The 15,033-nt window shown below is 45.2% G+C and overlaps 1 protein-coding gene across 1 annotated transcript in view; it reads left to right on the top strand.

Annotated features, from left to right (window-relative positions):
* LOC139231823 (protein FAM13A-like) overlaps positions 1-15,033 on the top strand; it is a 143,830-nt gene that overhangs the window by 40,883 nt on the left and 87,914 nt on the right. The window lies entirely within an intron of this gene.

Below are 15,033 nucleotides of genomic sequence, written 5' to 3'. Positions count from 1 at the left end.
GGACTCCTCAACTATTTCGGTAACTTTCTACCCGGGTTGAGCACGTTGTTAGAGCCTTTGCAGATGTTGCTATATAAGGGTGACGACTGGGTTTGGGGCAAATCTCAAAACAGTCTTTGAGAAGGCCCGGAACCTGCTATGATCAAACAAGTTACTTGTACACTATGACCCATGTAAACGTTTAGTGCTAGTTTGTGACGCCTCATCGTACTGAGTCGGCTGTGTATTACAGCAAGCCAATGTATCGGGCAACCTCCAACTCGAAGTCTGTCTAAGGCTGAGAGAGCCTATAGAATGGTCGAGAAAGAGACGTTAGCTTGTGTATATGGGATTAAGAAAATGCACCAATACCTATTTGGACTACGGTTTGAGCTTGAAACTGACCACAAGCCGCTCATTTTGCTGTTTTCAGAGAGCAAAGGTATAAATACCAACGCTTCGTCCCGCATCCAAAGATGGGCACTAACATTATCCGCTTATGACTATGTTATCCGCCACAGACCAGGCACTGAAAACTGTGCCGATGCTCTCAGCCGGCTACCATTACCCACCACTGGGGTTGAAATGGCGCAGCCCGCAGACTTGCTACTGGTCATGGATGCTTTTGAGAGCGAGGGGTCACCCATCATAGCTCGCCGGATCAGGACCTGGACCAGCCAGGATCCTGAACTATCATTAGTAGAGAGTTGCGTCCTAAATGGGAACTGGTCGGCCGTTCCCGGGGAAATGCAAGATGAAATTAAGCCGTTTCACCAATGCAAAGATGAAATGTCCATCCAATCGGATTATCTCTTATGGGGTAATCGCGAGGTTTTGCCCCAAAAAAGCAGGGAAACGTTTATACGCGACCTACACAGTACCCACCCAGACATTGTCATGATGAAGGCAATTGCCAGGTCACATGTTTGGTGGCCTGGCATTGACTCGGACTTGGAGTCATGCGTGCATCAGTGTAACACTTGCTCGCAACTGAGCAATAGAAACATAGAAACATAGAAAATAGGTGCAGGAGTAGGCCATTCGGCCCTTCTAGCCTGCACCGCCATTCAATGAGTTCATGGCTGAACATGCAACTTCAGTACCCCATTCCTGCTTTCTCGCCATATCCCTTGATTCCCCCTAGTAGTAAGGACTACATCTAACTCCTTTTTGAATATATTTAGTGAATTGGCCTCAACAACTTTCTGTGGTAGAGAATTCCACAGGTTCACCACTCTCTGGGTGAAGAAATTCCTCCTCATCTCGGTCCTAAATGGCTTCCCCCTTATCCTTAGACTGTGTCCCCTGGTTCTGGATTTCCCCAACATTGGGAACATTCTTCCTGCATCTAACCTGTCTAACCCCGTCAGAATTTTAAACGTTTCTATGAGGTCCCCTCTCATTCTTCTGAACTCCAGTGAATACAAGCCCAGTTGATCCAGTCTTTCTTGATAGGTCAGTCCCGCCATCCCGGGAATCAGTCTGGTGAACCTTCGCTGCACTCCCTCAATAGCAAGAATGTCCTTCCTCAGGTTAGGAGACCAAAACTGTACACAATACTCCAGGTGTGGCCTCACCAAGGCCCTGTACAATTGTAGCAACACCTCCCTGCCCTTGTACTCAAATCCACTCGCTATGAAGGCCAACATGCTATTTGCTTTCTTAACCGCCTGCTGTACCTGCATGCCAACCTTCAATGACTGATGTACCATGACACCCAGGTCTCTTTGCACCTCCCCTTTTCCTAACCTGTCACCATTCAGATAATAGTCTGTCTCTCTGTTTTTACCACCAAAGTGGATAACCTCACATTTATCCACATTATACTTCATCTGCCATGCATTTTCCCACTCACCTAACCTATCCAAGTCACTCTGCAGCCTCATAGAATCCTCCTTGCAGCTCACACTGCCACCCAACTTAGTGTCATCCGCAAATTTGGAGATACTACATTTAATCCCCTCGTCTAAATCATTAATGTACAGTGTAAACAGCTGGGGCCCCAGCACAGAACCTTGTGGTACCCCACTAGTCACTGCCTGCCATTCTGAAAAGTCCCCATTTACTCCTACTCTTTGCTTCCTGTCTGACAACCAGTTCTCAATCCATGTCAGCACACTACCCCCAATCCCATGTGCTTTAACTTTGCACATTAATCTCTTGTGTGGGACCTTGTCGAAAGCCTTCTGAAAGTCTAAATATACCACATCAACTGGTTCTCCCTTGTCCACTCTACTGGAAACATCCTCAAAAAATTCCAGAAGATTTGTCAAGCATGATTTCCCTTTCACAAATCCATGCTGACTTGGACCTATCATATTACCTCTTTCCAAATGCACTGCTATGATATCCTTAATAATTTATTCCATCATTTTACCCACTACCGATGTCAGGCTGACCGGTCTGTAATTCCCTGTTTTCTCTCTCCCTCCTTTTTTAAAAAGTGGGGTTACATTGGCTACCCTCCACTCCATAGGAACTGATCCAGAGTCAATGGAATGTTGGAAAATGACTGTCAATGCATCCACTATTTCCAAGGCCACCTCCTTAAGTACTCTGGGATGCAGTCCATCAGGCCCTGGGGATTTATCGGCCTTCAATCCCATCAATTTCTCCAACACAATTTCCCGACTAATAAGGATTTTCCTCAGTTCCTCCTCCTTACTAGACCCTCCGACCCCTTTTATATCCGGAAGGTTGTTTGTGTCCTCCTCAGTGAATACCGAACCAAAGTACTTGTTCAATTGGTCCGCCATTTCTTTGTTCCCCGTTATGACTTCCCCTGATTCTGAATGCACCAAGGGAGGCTCCACTGAGTCTGTGGTCATGGCCCTCCAAACCGGGGTTCAGGATCCACGTAGGTTTTTCCAGCCCCTTTCTAGGAAAGATGTTTTTCGTTGTTGTGGACGCTTACTCCAAATAGATTGAATGCGTAATCATGTCATCCAGCACATCCACAACCACCATTGAAAGCCTCAGGGCCATGTTCGCCACCCATGGCTTGCCCGACGTCCTTGTCAGTGACAATGGACCTTGTTTCACCAGCTCAGAATTCAACAAGTTTATGATCCTCATGGGCATCAAGCATGTCAGGTCTGCTCTGTTTAAGCCCACGTCTAACGGTCAAGCTGAGCGGGCAGTCAAACAATCAGAGCATGAAACGTGTGACGGACGGCTCCCTGCAGACCCGCTTGTCTCGCGTTCTGCTCAATTACCAGACGAGACCCCACTCGCTCACCGGGGTTCCCCCGGCAGAATTGTTAATGAAGAAAGCCCTCAAAACCAGACTCTCCCTAGTCCACCCAGATCTTAATGATAACGTAGAAACCCGGCGACACCGACAGAACATGTACCGCGATCGCGCGTCTGTTTCACATGGCATTGATGTTAACGACCCTGTGTTTGTCCTGAATTACGGTCATGGTCCCAAGTGGGTTGCTGGCACTGTTTTGGCCAAGGAAGGGAATAGGGTGTTTATAATCAAACTGTTAAATGGCCAAATGTGCAGAAAACATTTAGATCAGATCAAATTGCGATTTACTGACAACCAGGAACGACTTGAAGAGGACATCACCATCGACAATCCACCAACACACACCCAACCAGCAATCGGCCTCGCTGTCAATCACAAGAATGAACCCACCATTCCTGACAGTCCGGTCAGACCAGCCGCGGTGCAGTGCAGCAATGGTCCAACCAACTCACACACGCCAGGGTTTGAACTTAGACGATCAACCAGGGAACGAAGGGCTCCGGATCGCCTCAACTTATAAATAACTTGTACCAAAGACTTTGGGGGAGGGCGGGGAGTGATGTTATGTATGTAACCATGTAATACTTGCCACCAGAGGGCATGACTGTTGAAGTCCTAATGGTCACCTGCACACACGTGCAGGGCCAGTATAACAGGTTGGCTGCCATGTTGTTTAGGCACTCTGGAGTTGTAATAAAGAAGACTATGGTCACATTAAGTTTAGCTCACAGTACTCAGCCTCTTGGAGTTCTTCTATACACAACATCCTCGATACAAGGGACCGCCTATGATGATGATGACTCGTGGGTTTGCCTGAGATTTGATTAGCAACAAGACAAATGACCACTCGATTATCAAGTATCTTCCAAGAGTACTGTATTGTGGAAGGTATTTCACTACCCTGTTATTCGTGAGCAAGTCTGGGTCAACTTGAAATAAGTCAAAGTTAATTCTGCTCATACTCTGGTCTCACCCTAAGCTGTTGTACAGAGATCCTGATGTATGTTCACACTGGCCTTGGGAAAGCCTCCTTTGGAAATTAGGGGATCTGGGATATAGTTTTACTCTAGACAATTTGGAGACAAAGCAATGTTGTGTAAGAAAGAAAAGAAAGACTTGCATTTATATAGTGCCTTTCACAACCATCAGACGTCCCAAAGCGCTTTACAGGCAATTAAGTACTTTTAGCGTGTAGTCACTGCTGTAATGTGGGAAACGCCGCAGTCAATTTGCGAACAGCAAGCTCCCATAAACAGCAATGTGATAATGATCAGATAATCTGTTTTTTTGTGATGTTGATTGAGGGATAAATATTGACCAGGACACCGGGGATAACTCCCCTGCTCTTCTTCGAAATAGTGCCATGGGATCTTTTCCATCCGCTTGAGAGAGCAGACAAGGCCTCAGTTTAATGTCTCCTCCAAAAGGCCACACCTCCAACAGTGCTGTGGCTCAGTGGGTAGCACTTTCACCTCTCAGTCAGAATGTTGTGGGTTCAAGTCCCACTCCAGGGCTTTGAGTACAATAAATCTATGCTGACACTCCAGGGGAGAGAGGTGTTGTCTTTAGGATGAAACATTAAACCTAGGCCTTATCTGCTCTCTCAGATTAGTGTAAAACATTCCATTACACTATTTTAAATGTACCCTGGCCAATATTTAACTCTTAATCAACACAACAAAAACAGTCCTTTTTTAGTCATGATCACATTGCTGTTTGTGGGAGCTTGCTGTGCGCAAGTTGGCTGCCGCGATTCCCACGTTACAACAGTGACTACACTCTAAAAGTACTTCATTGGTTGTAAAGCACTTTGGGACATTCAGAGGTCATGAAAGGCGCTATATAAATGCAAGTCTCAGTCATTTCATTTTTTTGTGACAATATTGCTTTATCTTGTGCCATCTATCACCAAGCTAATGCCAACTGAAGCGTGATGGTGCTGTTATGTCGAGAAGCCTAGGTTAAACGAGTGGCCTTGTGCAAGACGGGACAAAAGAACGGATCAGCATTGCTAATGTAAATTGACTTGAGCCAAAATTCAAATACAATAAAAAAAATCTAATCTTTAAAGTCCTCGACTGCTAGTCTCCACAGTTGTTTTTCAGTTAGGTGATGGGGGTGAGTGGTGTCTGTATTTATAGACCAGGGATACCGAAATCATATCTTCAGCTTGAAGTCGGCCCATTGTTTTTGTCTGATTGGAGTCTGGTTGGGAAAGACAGACTGCTCGGGATTGATGTTGGAATATCTGCCGGGGTTTTTGGAGGACAGGATCGGTGTCGGGACGAATTTGGACTTCAATCAAACAATAAAGAACCTCTGGAGTGATTTAGATAACGGAATGGTTTTAATTTTACTCTTCAGGATTGTAATGTTAAATTGCATGGTCACATTGCATGTAATTTAAAACCGTTATCAAGTTTTGCTATCATATAGTCTTTTTGTAAATTAATTCCTTATTCGGGCAGGGTCACTTCAGAGTTGCAGAGTAAACACTCAGTTACATTCCATGTCCCATGGCTAAGACAAAATATGTATTCAATAAAATTGAGAGTCTCGAACACGAACTTCCGTGATTTTAATCGCTTCACCATTGGTGGCCGTGCTTTCAGTTGTCGAGGCCCCAAGCTCTGAATTCTCTCCCTAAACCTCTCCGCCTTTCTACCTCTCTTTCCTCCTTTAAGACGCACCTTAAAACCTACCTCTTTGATCAAGCTTTTTCTCACCTGTCCCGATACCTCCTTACGTGGCTCAGTGCCAAATGTTCATGGCTCCAGGGTGACCAAGGCTGGGAACTCAACATCCAGGGGTATTCAACATTTAGGAAGGATAGACAGAAAGGAAAAGGAGGTGGGGTGGTGTTGCTGGTTAAAGAGGAAATTAATGCAATAGTAAGGAGGGTCATTAGCTTGGATGATGTGGAATCGGTGTGGGTGGAGCTGCGGAATACCAAAGGGCAGAAAACGCTAGTGGGAGTTGTGTATAGACCACCAAACAGTAGTAGTGAGGTTTTGGACAGCATCAAACAAGAAATAAGGGATGTGTACAATAAAGGTTCAGCAGTTATCACGGGCGACTTTAATCTACATATTGATTGGGCTAACCAAATTGGTTGCAATGCGGTGGAGGAGCATTTCCTGGCGTGTATTAGGGATGGTTTTCTAAATCAATATGTCGAGGAACCAACTCGAGAGCTGGCCATCCTAGACTGGGTGATGTGTAATGAGAAGGGACTAATTAACAATCTTGTTGTGCGAGGCCGCTTGGGGAAGAGTGACCATAATATGGTAGAATTCTTTATTAAGATGGAGAGTGACACAGTTAATTCGGAAACTAGGGTCCTGAACTTAAGGAAAGGTAACTTCGACGGTATGAGACGTGAATTGGCTAGAATAGACTGGCAAAGGATACTTAAAGGGTTGACGGTGGATAGGCAATGGTAAACATTTAAAGATCACATGGATGAACTTCAGCAATTGTACATCCCTGTCTGGAGTAAAAATAAAACGGGGAAGGTGGTTCAACCGTGGCTAACAGGGAAATTAAGGATAGTGTTAAAACCAAGGAAGAGGCATATAAATTGGATAGAAAAAGCAACAAACCTGAGGACTGGGAGAAATTTAGAATTCAACAGAGGAGGACTAAGGGTTTAATTAAGAAGGGGAAAATAGAGTACGAGAGTAAGCTTGCAGGGAACATAAAAACTGACTGCAAAGCTGCTATAAATATGTGAAGAGAAAAAGATTAGTGAAAACAAACGTAGGTCCCTTGCAGTCGGATTCAGGTGAATTTATAATGGGGAACAAAGAAATGGCAGACCAATTGAACAAATATTTCGGTTCCGTCTTCACGAAGGAAGACACAAATAACCTTCTGGATGTACTAGGGGACAGTGGGTCTAGTGAGAAGGAGGAGCTAAAGGATATCCTTATTAGGTGGGAAATTGTGTTGGGAAATTGATGGGATTAAAGGCTGATAAATCCCCGGGGCCTGATAGTCTGCATCCCAGAGTACTTAAGGAAGTGGCCCTAGAAATAGTGGATGCATTGGTGATCATTTTCCAACCGTCTATCGACTCTGGATCAGTTCCTATGGACTGGAAGGTAGCTAATGTAACACCACTTTTAAAAAAAGGAAGGAGAGAGAAAATGGGTAATTATAGACCAGTTAGCCTGACATCAGTCGTGAGGAAAATGTTGGAATCAATCATGAAGGATGAAATAGCAACGCATTTGGAAAGCAGTGACAGGATCGGTCCAAGTCAGCATGGATTTATAAAAGAGAAATCATGCTTGACGAATCTTTTGGAATTTTTTGAAGATGTAACTAGCAGAGTGGACAAGGGAGAACCAGTGGATGTGGTGTATTTGGACTTTCAAAAGGCTTTTGACAAGGCCCCGCACAAGAAATTGGTATGCAAAATCAAAGCACATGGTATTGGGGGTAATGTACTGATGTGGATAGAGAACTGGTTGGCAGACAGGAAGCAAAGAGTCGGGATAAACGGGTCCTTTTCAGAATGGCAGGTACTGACTAGTGGTGTGCCGCAGGGCTCCCTGCTGGAACCCCAACTATTTACAATATACATTAATGATTTAGATGAAAGAATTGAGTGTAATATCTTCAAGTTTACAGATGACACTAAACTGGGTGGCGGTGTGAGCTGCGAGGAGGTCGCTAAGAGGCTGCAGGGTGACTTGGACAGGTTAGGTGAGTGGGCAAATGCATGGCAGATGCAGTATAATGTGGATAAATGTGAGGTTATCCACTTTGGGGGCAAAAACACGAAGGCAGAATATTATCTGAATGGCGGCAGATTAGGAAAAGGGGAGGTGCAACGAGACCTGGGTGTCATGGTTCATCATTGAAAGTTGGCATGCAGGTACAGCAGGCGGTGAAGAAGGCAAATGGTATTTTGACCTTCATAGCTAGGGGATTTGAGTATAGGAGCAGGGAGGTCTTACTGCAGTTGTACAGGGCCTCACCTGGAATATTGTGTTCAGTTTTGGTCTCCTAATCTGAGGAAGGACGTACTTGCTATTGAGGGAGTGCTGCGAAGGTTCACCAGACTGATTCCAGGGATGGCTGGACTGACATATGAGGAGGGCCTTTATACTCTGGAGTTTAGAAGGATGAGAGGGGATCTCATAGAAACGTATAAGATTCTGACGGGACTGGACAGGTTAGATGCGGGAAGAATGTTCCGATGTTGGGAAAGTCCAGAACCAGGGGACATAGTCGTAGGATAATGCGTAGGCCATTTAGGACTGAGATGAGGATAAACTCCTTCACTCATAGAGTTGTTAATATGTGGAATTCCCTGCCGCAGAGAGTTGTTGATGCCAGTTCACTGGATATATTCAAGAGGGAGTTAGATATGGCTTTTATGGCTAAAGGGATCAAGGGGTACTGAGGGAATGATCAGCCATGATCTTATTGAATGGCGGTGCAGGCTCGAAGGGCCGAATGGCTTACTCCTGCACCTATTTTCTATGTTTCTATATTTTTATGTAGTTTGATCACGCTCCTGCGAAGCGCCTTGGAACGTTTTACCACATTAAAGGCACTATATAAATGCAAGTTGTTGCAGGATAGAGGGTCAGCCATTTAGGACTGAGATGAGGAAAAATTTTTTCACTCGGAGGGCTGTGAATCTTTGAAATTCTCTGCCCTAAAGGGCTGTGGATGCTCAGTTGTTGAGTATAATTCAAGGCTGAGATTGATAGATTTTTGGACTCTTAAAGGAATCAGGGCTATGGGGGTCAGGTGGGAAAGTGGAGCAGAGGTCGAAGATCAGCCATGATCTTACTGAATGGCGGAGCAGGCTCGAGGAGCCGTATGGTATACTCATGCTCCTTATTCTTACGTTCTTAAAGTCAGGGAGGCACCTTGCAGCCTCCTCTGAATGAATGCATTGCACTGCCTTTTCCCATCGCCGCATCTCTTGCCTTTCGCACCAGTCATGACGTGCGCTGAGCTGCGGAGAGACTGCCCTTCGAGGATTCCTTCTGTGGCGTTAATCACGGCTGTTTGCGGTGACTTCTGCCTTGCGATCCCTTTTGCAAGGCATGCAACGTGCCCGGGGATTTTCCGACTAAACAAAAACAAAAACAAATCTCCCGGCAGCCCCGTTCCCCGATCCGGCTCCCAGAGTCCTTCACCACTGGCAGGTTACGGACCTGGCCCAGGAAAGGCATCACCAGGCCAGGCCCACTCCTCGACTGATGCCTTCCCAAAATTAGCGCAGAACATCGGGCATGAATTATTCGACAACTTCCAACATAAACATCTTACTCGGGACCTTACTACACTCAGAACGCGTGCGGCCTCCAGGAACTGTAGCTCCAAGAAGAAAAAAAAGAAAGACTTCCGTTTATCCCAAACCTCAGGACGTCTGAAAGCACTTTTTTTTGAAGTGTAGTCACTGTTGTAATGTGGGAAACACAGCAGCCAACTCGCGCACAGCAAGCTCCCACAAACAGCAATGTGATAATGACCAGATCGTCTGTTTCAGTGATGTTGATTGAGGGATAAGTATTGGCCAGGACAGCGGGGATAACTCCTCTGCTCTTCTCCATGGGACCTTTTACATTCACCTGAGAAAGCAGATGGGGGCCTCAGTTTAACATCTAATCCCAAAGATGGAATCTCTGACAGTGCAGTACTCCCTCGGCACTGCATTGGAGCATCAACCTAGATTGTTTTGTGCCTAAGTCCTTGGAGTGGGACTTGAACCCACAACCTTCTGACTCAGAGGCAAGAGTGTTACCCACTGAACCACGGCTGACACAATCACAGGACCACATGGCCTGTGCCTGCTCTTTGAAAGAGCGATCCAATTAGTCACACTCTTCCCTTTGCAATTCAGTTACCAGCTTGTCCTCTCTCACGACTTTAAGTGCTTGGCAGTAGCTGTGAGGACTGAGTGGAATGGTGTATGTGTTTACAATGAGCCTGTCACCTCCAACCTCATCGCTGTGCCTTGTCTAAACTTTGTGCCCATCCTTGCCCAGTTGGGAGAAGCTATTTTGACTAAGGCGTACAAGTTTTGTGAGGTATAAAATGTGGTCACATGGAGTTTGTAATGGGGCCATAGCAGCAGCTGACCTTCCAGTGTCTGGGCGGTTTCATAACCAGGAGCGATTAGCATCGAGTCAGATGATAACTGTGTCTCTTCAAGCGGTGAGAAAATAGTAAATAATTGATCGCATACATAACGGCTCCTTTGTACCGTTCGAGGTTTAGTCTCTGTGTTTGAATGTTACCACAATACTCAGGCAATGCTGAGAGATTTTGGAGCCGCAGTATTGCTATGGACCAAAATAGGCTGGGGATGATGTGTCTTGTTCTGAATGAAGATTTCAGTGGCTCACAGACCTTTTAAATGTGATCATAAACAAGCTCTGCTGATTCCCCTACTATTTATTCTCTCTATTTTCTTCCTGTAAACTGTGCATTTTGTGAATTTGAATCTAAAGATTACTTTCATAGGAACAGGAGAAGGCCATTTAGCCCCTCGAGCCTGTTCTGCCATTCAATGGCTGATCTGTGACAAATCCCCTGGACCTGATGGCCTACATCCTAGGGTCTTAAGAAAAGTGGCTGCAGAGATAGTGGATGCATTGGTTGTAATCTACCAAAATTCCCTGGATTCTGGGGCGGTCCTAGCAGATTGGAAAACTGCAAATGTAATGCCCCTATTTAAAAAAGGAGGCAGACAAACAGCAGGAAACTATAGACCAGTTAGCCTAACATCTGTCGTTGGGAAAGTGCTGGAGTCCATTATTAAGGAAGCAATAGTGGGACATTTGGAAAATCGTGATTCAATTAAGCAGAGTCAGCATGGTTTTATGAAAGGGAAATCGCGTTTGACAAATTTGCTGGAGTTCTTTGAGGATGTAACGAGCAGGGTGGATAATGGGGAACCAGTGTATTTGGATTTCCAGAAAGCATTTGATAAGGTGCCATATAAAAGGTTACTGCACAAGATAAAAGGTTACGAGGTTGGGGGTATTATATTTGCATGGATTGAGGATTGGTTAACTAACAGAAAACATAGAATCGGGATAAATGGTTCATTCTCGGGTTGGCGATCAGTAACCAATGGGGTGCTGCAGGGATTAGTGCTGGGGCCCCAACTATTTACAATCTATATTAACGACTTGGAAGAAGGGACCGAGTGTAACGTAGCCAAGTTTGCTAAGGTTACAAAGATGGGTGGGAAAGCAAATTGTGAGGAGGACACAAAAAATCTGCAAAGGGATATAGACAGGTTAAGTGAGTGGGCAAAAATTTGGCAGATGGAGTATAATGTTGGAAAGTGTGAGGTCATGTACTTTGGCAGAAAAAAATCAAAGAGCAAATTATTAAAATGGAGAAAGATTGCAAAGTGCTGCAGTAAAGCGCGACCTGGGGTACTTGTGCATGAAACACAAAAGATTAGTATGCAGATACAGCAAGTGATCAGGAAGGTAAATGGAATGTTGGCCTTTATTGCAAGGGGGATGGAGTATAAAAGCAGAGAAGTCCTGCTACAGCTGTACAGGGTATTGGTGAGGCCACACCTGGAGTACTGTGTACAGTTTTGGTCTCCGTATTTAAGGAAGGATATACTTGCATTGGAGACTGTTCAGAGAAGGTTCACTAGGTTGATTCCGAAGATGAGGGGGTTGACTTATGAAGATAGGTTGAGTAGGTTGGGCCTATACACATTGGATTTCAGAAGAATGAGAGATGATCTTATTGAAACTTATAAGATAATGAGGGGCCTCGACAAGGTGGATGCAGAGAGGATATTTCCACTCATAGTGGAAACTAAAACTATGGGACATAGTCTTAGAATAAGGGGCTGCCCATTTAAAACTGAGATGAGGAGACATTTCTTCTCTCAGAGGGTTGTAAATCTATGGAATTCTCTGCCCCAGAGAGCTGTGGAGACTGGGTCATTGAATATCATCATCATCATCATCATAGGCAGTCCCTCGGAATCGAGAAAGACTTGCTTCCACTCCCGAAGTGAGTTCTTTGGTGGTGGCTGAACAGTCCAATACGAGAGCCACAGGTGGGACAGATAATCATTGAGGGAAGAGGTCGGTGGGACTGGTTTGCCGCACGCTCCTTCCGCTGCCTGCGCTTGGTTTCTGCATGCTCTCGCGTTGAGACTCCAGGTGCTCAGCGCCCTCCCGGATGCACTTCCTCCACTTAGGGCGGTCTTTGGCCAGGGACTCCCAGGTGTCAGTGTCATTGAATATATTTAAGGCGGAGATAGACAGATTTTTGAGCGATAAGGGAATAAAGGGTTATGGGGAGCGGGCAGGAAAGTGGAGTTGAGTCCATGATCAGATCAGCTATGATCTTATTGAATGGTGGAGCAGGCTCGAGGGGCCGAATGGCCTACTCCTGCTCCTATTTCTTATGTTCTTATCTAACTCCATATTCCGCCCTCCCCCTGCTACGCCCCCAAATCCCTTACTGCATTTGGTTGACAGAAATCTGTCAATCCCAGATTTAAAATTAGCAATTGACCTTGCATCAAGTGCCATTTGCAGAAGAGAGTTCCCAACTTCTGCCACTTTTTGTGTGTATAAGTGCTTCCTTACTGGTGTCAGCTGTGGCTCAGTGGGTAGCACTACTTGCCTCTGAGTTAGAAGGTTGTGGGTTCAAGTCACACTCCAGAAACTTAAACACAAAAATCTAAGCTGACACATTAGTGTAGTACTGAGGAAGTGCTGCACTGTCGGAGGTGCTGTCTTTTGGATGCTACCTTAAACCGAGGCCCTGCCTGCTCTCTCTCTCTCAGGTGGCCATAAAATATATCACGGCACTATTTTAAAGACGAGCAGGGGAGTTCTCCCCGGTGTCCAATGTTTATCCCTCAATCAACATAATAAAAAAAAAATCAGAATATCTGGTCATTATCACATTGCTGGGAGTTTGCTGTGCACAAGTTGGCTGCCGCGTTTCCCACATTACAACAGTGACTACACTCCAAAAGTACCTCATTGGCTGTAAAGTGCTTTGGAATGTCCAGTGGTCGAGAAAGGCACTATATAAATGAAAAGTCTTTCTTTAACTTCACTCCTGGCTCTACTTTTTACATTACGTTGGCCACTCCTACATTCCCCAACCAGCGGAAATAGTTTATCTCTATCTACCCTATCAGTTCTCCTTAATATCCTGAAAACTTTGATCAAATTACCCCTTAACCTTCTAAATGTCATCTTCCTGCAGTGTTTGCACCCCTGATGTTCTAATGTCGCTCTCTGTTGCCTCTTCTACCTCAAGCAGCAGGCTCCTTTGCACCAAAAGAGAGAAAAAATAGATCTTGTATATCTTACAAGGCGACCGAGTCTTGGATGATGACTAGCTGAAGATTATTGGTGTGTGAGTGCGCGCGTGTACAAATTTGTCTGTTTTTCAAATGTTTATCCCATGTGCTGACAGAAGCAAAGAAAGAAAAGAAAGACGTGCATTTATATATAGAGCCTTTCCAAACCTCAGGACGTCCCAAAGAGCTTTACAGCCAATCAGGTACTGTTGAAGTACAGGAAACGCGGCAGCCAATTTGCACACAGCAAGCTCCCACAAACAACCGACGGTGGGGGGAGGGTGGGGCGGGTAGTATTGGCTCCATTGGTGCAATTCCAGCAACTCCAATCAGGCTCCAATCCAGTTCTGACCAATGGTCGACACCTGAAACCTCAACTTGTGTGTGTGATAGAGCTCCACCTAGTGGGCTACTGTGCTAATGCAACTTACTGCCGTTGATCATAAAAGGGTTATGTGATTTAGTCACAACAGTTGGAGGCCATCTTGTAGAGTGTGTTTGTTAGTCATGTCTCAAGAATATATCACAGTCTGCTCCTCTCTCCACGGCTGACCTGCAGAGTGTTTGCTGCATTTTCTGTGTTTTTATTTTGTCTCTCCAGATTCATAGCTCTGGGATTCTCTCGGGAGTGGAACAGTCTTGCTGTTGGCCACTCAGCCACGTGGCAGGTCGTTTTTTTTTTTCCCTTTAAGCTTTTGTCAGACTGACAAAAGTAGGAATGTCACCTGGTCATCGTCACATTGCTGCCAGTGGGATCTTGCTGTGCGCAATCCAACTGCCGTGTTTCCTCACATTACAACAGTAAAGAGGGCGCTTCAAAAAGTATTTTATTGCTGCAACGCGCTTCGGAGTATCTTCGAGTCAGTCCTGTGAAGCGCCTTGGGGCGTTTGCTATGTTAAAGGCGCTATATAAATGCAAGTTGTTGTTGTTGTTGTAGCCATGAAAGGCGCTACATAGAGTTAAATAAAGTTGGGTTGGGAGGCAATGTTCCCTCTAATTTATTTTTTGGCCGCCAAGCGGAAACACGCGAGCCGTTCAAAATATTGCACATGCATGTTTTTTACGTTGAAAAGCCGGCATCTTCAAGGGAACGTTGGTGAGAGGAGGCTTGTGCGGAGTATAAACACTGACACAGACCAGCTGGGCTGAATGGTCTGTTTCTGTGCTGTAAATTCTGCGTTATGTAAATGCAAATCTTTCTTTTATTAAGCAACATGTAAATTTACTGGAAATGGAAATACAACAACAAACAAACAACAACATGTGTTTATATAGCGCTTTTTAACGTAGTGAAACGTCCCAAGGTGCTTTCATGGGAGTATAATGAGATTTTAAAATTTGACACCGAGCCGCAATAAACGCAGGTGACCAAATGCAGGATCAAAGAGGTAGGTTTTAAGGAGCGTCTTGAAGGAGGAAAGAGAGGTAGAGAGGCGGAGAGGTTTAGGCAGGGAGTTTCAGAGCTTGGGGCCC

This window comes from Pristiophorus japonicus, chromosome 2 (genome assembly GCF_044704955.1).
Source record: "Pristiophorus japonicus isolate sPriJap1 chromosome 2, sPriJap1.hap1, whole genome shotgun sequence".
NCBI lineage: Eukaryota > Metazoa > Chordata > Chondrichthyes > Pristiophoridae > Pristiophorus > Pristiophorus japonicus.
This window is presented reverse-complemented; position numbering and strand designations above follow the sequence as displayed.